This window comes from Gnatocerus cornutus, unplaced genomic scaffold (assembly GCF_029298725.1).
Source record: "Gnatocerus cornutus isolate USDA-ARS CGAHR unplaced genomic scaffold, icGnaCorn1.1 ctg00000322.1, whole genome shotgun sequence".
Lineage (NCBI taxonomy): Eukaryota > Metazoa > Arthropoda > Insecta > Coleoptera > Tenebrionidae > Gnatocerus > Gnatocerus cornutus.
In genome coordinates this window covers 22501-30294 of record NW_028275641.1, presented here as the reverse complement: position 1 = coordinate 30294, position 7794 = coordinate 22501, and the positions used below count along the sequence as shown (strand labels likewise).

General features: G+C 46.2%; 3 non-coding genes across 3 annotated transcripts in view; all 3 read left to right on the top strand.

Moving 5' to 3' along the window:
* Nucleotides 1–2189: 2189 nt before the first annotated feature.
* Nucleotides 2190–4110, top strand: LOC148165426 (small subunit ribosomal RNA). The gene has a single exon (XR_015771489.1). It is a non-coding gene; the product is annotated as a small subunit ribosomal RNA (ribosomal RNA).
* Nucleotides 4111–5732: 1622 nt separating this feature from the next.
* LOC148165425 (5.8S ribosomal RNA) lies at nt 5733–5889 on the top strand. The gene has a single exon (XR_015771487.1). It is a non-coding gene; the product is annotated as a 5.8S ribosomal RNA (ribosomal RNA).
* Nucleotides 5890–6547: 658 nt separating this feature from the next.
* The window catches only part of LOC148165424 (large subunit ribosomal RNA), a 4039-nt gene continuing 2792 nt past the window's right edge, over nt 6548–7794 (top strand). The window contains exon 1 of the ribosomal RNA XR_015771486.1: nt 6548–7794. This exon is cut by the window's right edge and continues 2792 nt beyond it. This is a non-coding gene — a ribosomal RNA (large subunit ribosomal RNA).

The window sequence follows — 7794 nt, the reverse complement described above, 5'->3', positions numbered from 1 at the left end:
CGAAACTGAGGTGATCGAATTTTTGATGAAAATTTTTCTAAGTCTCATGTTGGAACTGTGGCGGTCGAGCGAAATTTTTCTAAGTCCGAAGTCGAAACTGTAGCGTTCGAACGAAATTTTTCTAAGTCCGAAGTCGAAACTGTAGCGGTCGACCAAAATTTTTCTAAGTCCGATTCGAAACTGAGGCGTTCGACCGAAATTTTTCTAAGTCCAATTCGAAACTGTGGCGGTCGAGCGAAATTTTTCTAAGTCCGAAGTCGAAACTGTAGCGTTCGGCGCTCATTCGTCTAAGTCCGAAGTCGGAAGTGTAGCGGTTGATAAATTTACATTGACCAAAAGTCCGAGAAAAATCGAAATTAAATGCAAACGAACAAAAGTTACGGTCGAACTAACACCAAACAAGGGTGGCTGTGATAATTTCAAACCCCTAACTAAACGGGATCTAAAACCCTCTGGAAACTGAGGCGTTCGAAATTTTGATGAAAATTATTCTAAGTCCGAAGTCGGAACTGAGGTGTTCGGTCGAAATGCCGTAAAAACGTAAAAAATATTTTTTTCAAAACACCGTTAACGGCATTCGAGTCCTAATGACCCTTGAAATTGATCTGCGAAATCAGAATTTTAAAATTCCGTCTCTAAGTACCCAAACGGACTTTTGCACCGAGCGATCAGACCGATTTACCCGACCCCTCGCCCATAGCGAGCGGCCGGCGCGCTATGGGATTTCGACCGTTTCGCGCATCGAGTGATTCAGAGCTGAACGCTGCCGCGCTGGCATATATAGGGATAGTAGTGGTGGTATGTAGCAGCGGACAAAAGCGTACGATCGAAATGTGATTTTATGTGCGTCCGATTATCTTGTTACCTCTCGTACACCGCGACTTACCCGTAGTTGGGACGATGGCCGGAATGTGTACCCTGTGGACCCACCATCGTTTGAGGGATGACAAATCTTGCCATTGACCATGCACAGCGAGATTGCGGATGCGGCGAGCGTTTCTATGTTAGCGGTCCAAATGCAATCAAAGATTTTATGTGTTCGTGTCAGAACGACCAAAAATTAACAAATGCGTCAACTCACTAAAGTCCGAGCGAGAATTTTGAAATAAATAAAATTTCATAAACTCGTAACGTGTGAATATTTCTAAAGAGAAATCTCACAATAAACCGTCGCTTTCAATCTAGCGAAGAGTATGGAGAATGTTTGAACTTTTGCTTGTCGACGACGATATTTTTTCTTTACGATAAAATTTCAAGTCGATGTGCCCAAAAATCTCTAAATTTTGAACTGGGAAATTATTTCTTCGTCCGATGAATCGCATTGATCTCTGTTTTTGACGAAAAAAAGACGGATAAAATGCAGCATTCAATCAAGGATATAAAATAAAAGAAAAATTTTCCGTAAAAACTATATTACAATGGAGGATTATGTTTCTACTTTTCGTCCGATGAGTCGCAACAAAAATAAGTAATCCATCCGTCGTTGTTCGTTTAGTCGATCTGAATGCACTGTAAAAATTTATTAAAGTAAAATGTTACGTTGCATTTCATGAATTTTGACAAACGTGTACCGAAATGTGTACAAATTATTTATTTCGACGACGACGACAACTTAGAACGGATGAATAAAATTAATTGTTGCAAGATTCAAACAAGGATGAAAAAGTCATAGAAAATTATTCCGTAACCATGATATTGGATTATTTTTTCTTCACTCTCTCCTCCGATGAGTCGCAACAAATAAAAATCCATAAATCAATTCATCCGTCGTTGTTCGTTTAGTCGATCTGAATGCACTGTAAAAATTTATTAAAGTAAAAATGTTACGTTGCATTTCATGAATTTTGACAAACGTGTACCCCGAAGTGTGTACAAATTATTTATTTCGACGACGACGACAACTTAGAACGGATGAATAAGAATAAAATTGTTGCAGGAGATTCAATCAAGGATGATGTGAGAAAAATGTCGAAAAATTTTCCATCCAGAAAGATCGCGTGGCGTTACGTCTCTTCTTACGAGGTTTTCGTTTCGCAGACACGCACACTTTCTTCAAAACAATAATAGGAAAGTGTTCAGTTTTTTATAAGAGCAGCAGGTGTCTTTCCGAAATTCTACGATTATTGTAGCTTATATGACTAGAAGGAAAGAAAGACTAAAACTCTCTTATTTTAAAACAAGAACGCAGTTCCCTGGTTGATCCTGCCAGTAGTCATATGCTTGTCTCAAAGATTAAGCCATGCATGTCTCAGTACAAGCCAAATTAAGGTGAAACCGCGAAAGGCTCATTAAATCAGTTATGGTTCCTTAGATCGTACCCACATTTACTTGGATAACTGTGGTAATTCTAGAGCTAATACATGCAAACAGAGCTCCAACCGGAAACGGAAGGAGCGCTTTTATTAGATCAAAACCAATCGGTGGCGGTCTCCGTCATCGTACAACTTGGTGACTCTGAATAACTTTACGCTGATCGCACGGTCTCGCACCGGCGACGCATCTTTCAAATGTCTGCCTTATCAACTGTCGATGGTAGGTTCTGCGCCTACCATGGTTGTAACGGGTAACGGGGAATCAGGGTTCGATTCCGGAGAGGGAGCCTGAGAAACGGCTACCACATCCAAGGAAGGCAGCAGGCGCGCAAATTACCCACTCCCGGCACGGGGAGGTAGTGACGAAAAATAACGATACGGGACTCATCCGAGGCCCCGTAATCGGAATGAGTACACTCTAAACCCTTTAACGAGGATCAATTGGAGGGCAAGTCTGGTGCCAGCAGCCGCGGTAATTCCAGCTCCAATAGCGTATATTAAAGTTGTTGCGGTTAAAAAGCTCGTAGTCGAATCTGTGTCCCGCGCCGCCGGTTCATCGTTCGCGGTGTCAACTGGCGTGCCGCGGGACGTCCTGCCGGTGGGCTTAGCTCGAGAGGGCGGCCCAACTCAATCCCGCCGCGGTGCTCTTCATTGAGTGTCGAGGTGGGCCGGCACGTTTACTTTGAACAAATTAGAGTGCTTAAAGCAGGCTAAAACTTCGCCTGAATACTGTGTGCATGGAATAATGGAATAGGACCTCGGTTCTATTTTGTTGGTTTTCGGAACCCCGAGGTAATGATTAATAGGAACGGATGGGGGCATTCGTATTGCGACGTTAGAGGTGAAATTCTTGGATCGTCGCAAGACGGACAGAAGCGAAAGCATTTGCCAAAAACGCTTTCATTGATCAAGAACGAAAGTTAGAGGTTCGAAGGCGATCAGATACCGCCCTAGTTCTAACCATAAACGATGCCAGCTAGCGATCCGCCGACGTTCTTCCGATGACTCGGCGGGCAGCTTCCGGGAAACCAAAGCTTTTGGGTTCCGGGGGAAGTATGGTTGCAAAGCTGAAACTTAAAGGAATTGACGGAAGGGCACCACCAGGAGTGGAGCCTGCGGCTTAATTTGACTCAACACGGGAAACCTCACCAGGCCCGGACACCGGAAGGATTGACAGATTGAGAGCTCTTTCTTGATTCGGTGGGTGGTGGTGCATGGCCGTTCTTAGTTGGTGGAGCGATTTGTCTGGTTAATTCCGATAACGAACGAGACTCTAGCCTGCTAAATAGGCGTATTTCGACATCCCAAAGGCCCGTCGATCCTGGGTTCGCCCGGTGGTCGTGCGCGGTTTTTACTGTCGGCGTACAAACAATTCTTCTTAGAGGGACAGGCGGCTTCTAGCCGCACGAGATTGAGCAATAACAGGTCTGTGATGCCCTTAGATGTTCTGGGCCGCACGCGCGCTACACTGAAGGAATCAGCGTGTCCTCCCTGACCGAGCGGTCCGGGTAACCCGCTGAACCTCCTTCGTGCTAGGGATTGGGGCTTGCAATTGTTCCCCATGAACGAGGAATTCCCAGTAAGCGTGAGTCATAAGCTCGCGTTGATTACGTCCCTGCCCTTTGTACACACCGCCCGTCGCTACTACCGATTGAATGATTTAGTGAGGTCTTCGGACCGGTACGCGATGGCGTTTCGACGTCGTCGATGTCGCTGGGAAGATGACCAAACTTGATCATTTAGAGGAAGTAAAAGTCGTAACAAGGTTTCCGTAGGTGAACCTGCGGAAGGATCATTAACGTGTCCTCGTACACACGAATTTTGACATATGTATAATTTATTATTATGCATTTTCATTTGATCGTGTCGATGTACACTTTATGTTTTTACAACACCGTCGTCGATGACATGGAGTCGACGGCACGATCTTTTGTCGTGCCGTTGCTTGTTTCTTTTTGAAACACCGTGTGTACGACGTTTTGAACTACGAATCGTACATATTCGGAAAAACAATAGCGTTACGCTGGCCCGCAGCGCCGGTCCTTGCGATCGAGTTTTTCACCTTTTTTGAACGAGAAAAACCGAATTCGCTCGGGCATACGGCTGTTTCTTCGGGTACCTAGATTTTTTGATTTTTTTTGTACTATCTCTCGATCTTTTCCAATGATGGAAAGAAGGAGGGACGCTTTCGGTTTTTCGACCGGATCGCGGAAAGTTGTGAACTCCACCGCGAAAGTCGAAAGACGTTAGAAGTCCTCTTTTTTCGGACACACGGAGAGGATGTAGCAGAGTAGTCGAGAAAGAAGAAAATCGCAGGTGTCGAATTAGGTTACGACACCGTGGGTTTTAAATGATTTACGCCCGGCTACGGGACCGGCGAGAAACGCTCCCGATTCTACGATTCGCGTGAATGATGTTCGTCGTTAGACGCTTCAAAGAGTTTTTTGAAAGCGCCGTTAAACGAGCGATCGCACACACATCACACCTTGCTTTTTTAATGTTTTTGGTAGATGTGGTAAAGTGATTTCGTTAGAAACGGTAAAATTCTCTTTACGGAGCGTACGACTGCACCATTTCAAAATTATATACACCGTCAATCGTCATTAAGTCACGATATAGAACGGTAAACTTGAGGATTTTATGTTAGACGCTCAGTCTGGCACGTCTATAAATTTTTTCGTCAAAATTCACGATCTGTCTTCGGTTTGGCGACGAAAAAATATAGAAAGAAAATTGAAACACGAACACAAAGACCGCCCGCGAAAATCTCTTTTCGCTTACGGCGGATACTAATTCGCTTTTTCATAACGAGTACGATGATGTAATGATGTGTTCATTCCGATCGATCAAAAACCGTCTCTTCGTCACACTTTTTAAAGTGCTTGACACACACACACGCACACTAAATGAAAGACACAATAAAGGAAAACTACCGAAAATGTAGTTTATGAGAGAAAGCAGCATTATTTATTAAAATTATTGCTGAGAAAAAGGAAATTGGCAAATTCCTAATTAAAATCGTATCGAACATGTCCCATCTTCACACATACATGCTCGTACTTTGCGTGTAAAAGCGGAGACCGCGTGAAAAAGAAAAGTGCTTCTTTTTCGGTGCGCGGATACAAATTTGTGTTTGGGTTAATATTTTTTTTAATTTTTTCGTACGCGTAAAACTGAGACCGACGATCGCGTTCCCTTTCAGACGAGAAAGTACGGACGAAAGACAATTAAGAGCGAGAATCATAAATATCCATACCACAACACCGAAATTTTAGACGTGGCACGTTTCGGAACCACGAAGATCATTTTCGTTTCGGATGTACGCACGTACGCAAAAATTTTTGCAAGACGTGTATAGACAGCTGGACGATCGGCATGATCGGGGTTCTTGTGGAACGAGCGTTTAAATTTTAAAAAGATTACCCTGAACGGTGGATCACTTGGCTCGTGGGTCGATGAAGAACGCAGCTAATTGCGCGTCAACTTGTGAACTGCAGGACACATGAACATCGACATTTCGAACGCACATTGCGGTCCTCGGATATAATGTTCCCGGACCACTCCTGGCTGAGGGTCGTGTCAATTTCAAAGACTGCTCGGTTTTCGTTTTCGGACGAAAACGTCGGAGCGTGTTGGATGTGTTGCGACGCGTCGAATAGGTACTCATTAATGTACGTGATCGTCACTTACGTCACGATATAACGACGCACGCCTCGAACGTGTGCCGAGACGTTTACTCGAGCGTGTTTTTTCGTCAAAAAGGACGGGACGGGTATGCTTTGTATTTTTTTTTACAAAGTCCGTCGGACGTCCACCTTGCGAATCATAAATACGAAAGTGTTTACGTCGGCACATGTTCTTGCGTGGTGTGTCGTAGAATCGTGTGTTTGTGTGCGTTTCTCGTGCAGCGAGTAAATTTGCGCGACATCTTAAGACGCGAAAGCGACCAACTACTACTTGTTGTAGTTGTTGGCTGGTCTTTCGGCGTAGCACGTCCTATTTCTTCAACATGTCGTCATTTAAAAAAAAAAAATGGCGTTTTAAGGTTGAGAACGTTATAGACGGTCGTCGTGTCCGAGACGTGTAATGCAAATCGCGACAGACGTCAGATCGTAAGCGTTTCTGTAAACTTAGCCATTTTTTAAAAAGAAAAATGACGAACACGTATAGCAAGGAATGGGAGACGTGTCGTGATCGTCGAAATGACCGAATGAAAAATTTTTATTTTTCATATGCGACCTCAGAGCAGGTGAGACTACCCGCTGAATTTAAGCATATTACTAAGCGGAGGAAAAGAAACTAACTAGGATTCCCTCAGTAGCGGCGAGCGAACAGGGAGAAGCCCAGCACCGAATCCCGCGGCCGAAACCGGACGCCGGGAAATGTGGTGTTAGGGAGGATCCGTCATCCCGAGATCGTGCGGCGCGTCCAAGTCCATCTTGAACGGGGCCACAGCCCATAGAGGGTGCCAGGCCCGTAGCGACCGCTGCCGATAACGGGAGGATCTCTCCTCAGAGTCGGGTTGCTTGAGAGTGCAGCCCTAAGTGGGTGGTAAACTCCATCTAAGGCTAAATATGACCACGAGACCGATAGCGAACAAGTACCGTGAGGGAAAGTTGAAAAGAACTTTGAAGAGAGAGTTCAATAGTACGTGAAACCGTTCAGGGGTAAACCTGAGAAACCCGAAAGGTCGAAAGGGGAGATTCAGCGTGACTCGATGGCGGCGCTGGACGATCGTGTGACAGATGGCGTACGCGTCGTTTGCACCTTTCGTTTTGTCGATCTGCCGTCGAACGCGTGCACTTCTCCCCCTGTAGGACGTCGCGATCCGTTGAGTGCCGGTCTAAGGCCCGCGGTGGAGCTCGTTCGGACGGTTCGCCGTTCGCCGAATGAACCCGTGGTGTTTCCCGATCGGCTCGCTCGACGGTATACAGATGGCGCGGGGCCGCTACACAGTTAGCGTCCGACCTTCGGCAAGCGCGCCCGTCGTGATGGTGATCGGACCTGGTGCCGGTCCCGTCCCCGGGTGGCTGTTCGCTGAGGTGTTCTCGGACAGACCTCGTTGAAACGCCGATCTGCGACGCTATAGCTTTGGGTACTTTCAGGACCCGTCTTGAAACACGGACCAAGGAGTCTAGCATGTGCGCGAGTCATTGGGATTTAACTAAACCTAAAGGCGCAATGAAAGTGAAGGTCCGCCTTGCGCGGACCAAGGGAGGATGGGCGGTCGTTACGGCTGCCGCCCCGCACTCCCGGGGCGTCTCGTTCTCATTGCGAGAAGAGGCGCACCAAGAGCGTACACGCTGGGACCCGAAAGATGGTGAACTATGCCTGGTCAGGACGAAGTCAGGGGAAACCCTGATGGAGGTCCGTAGCGATTCTGACGTGCAAATCGATCGTCGGAACTGGGTATAGGGGCGAAAGACTAATCGAACCATCTAGTAGCTGGTTCCCTCCGAAGTTTCCCTCAGGATAGCTGGCG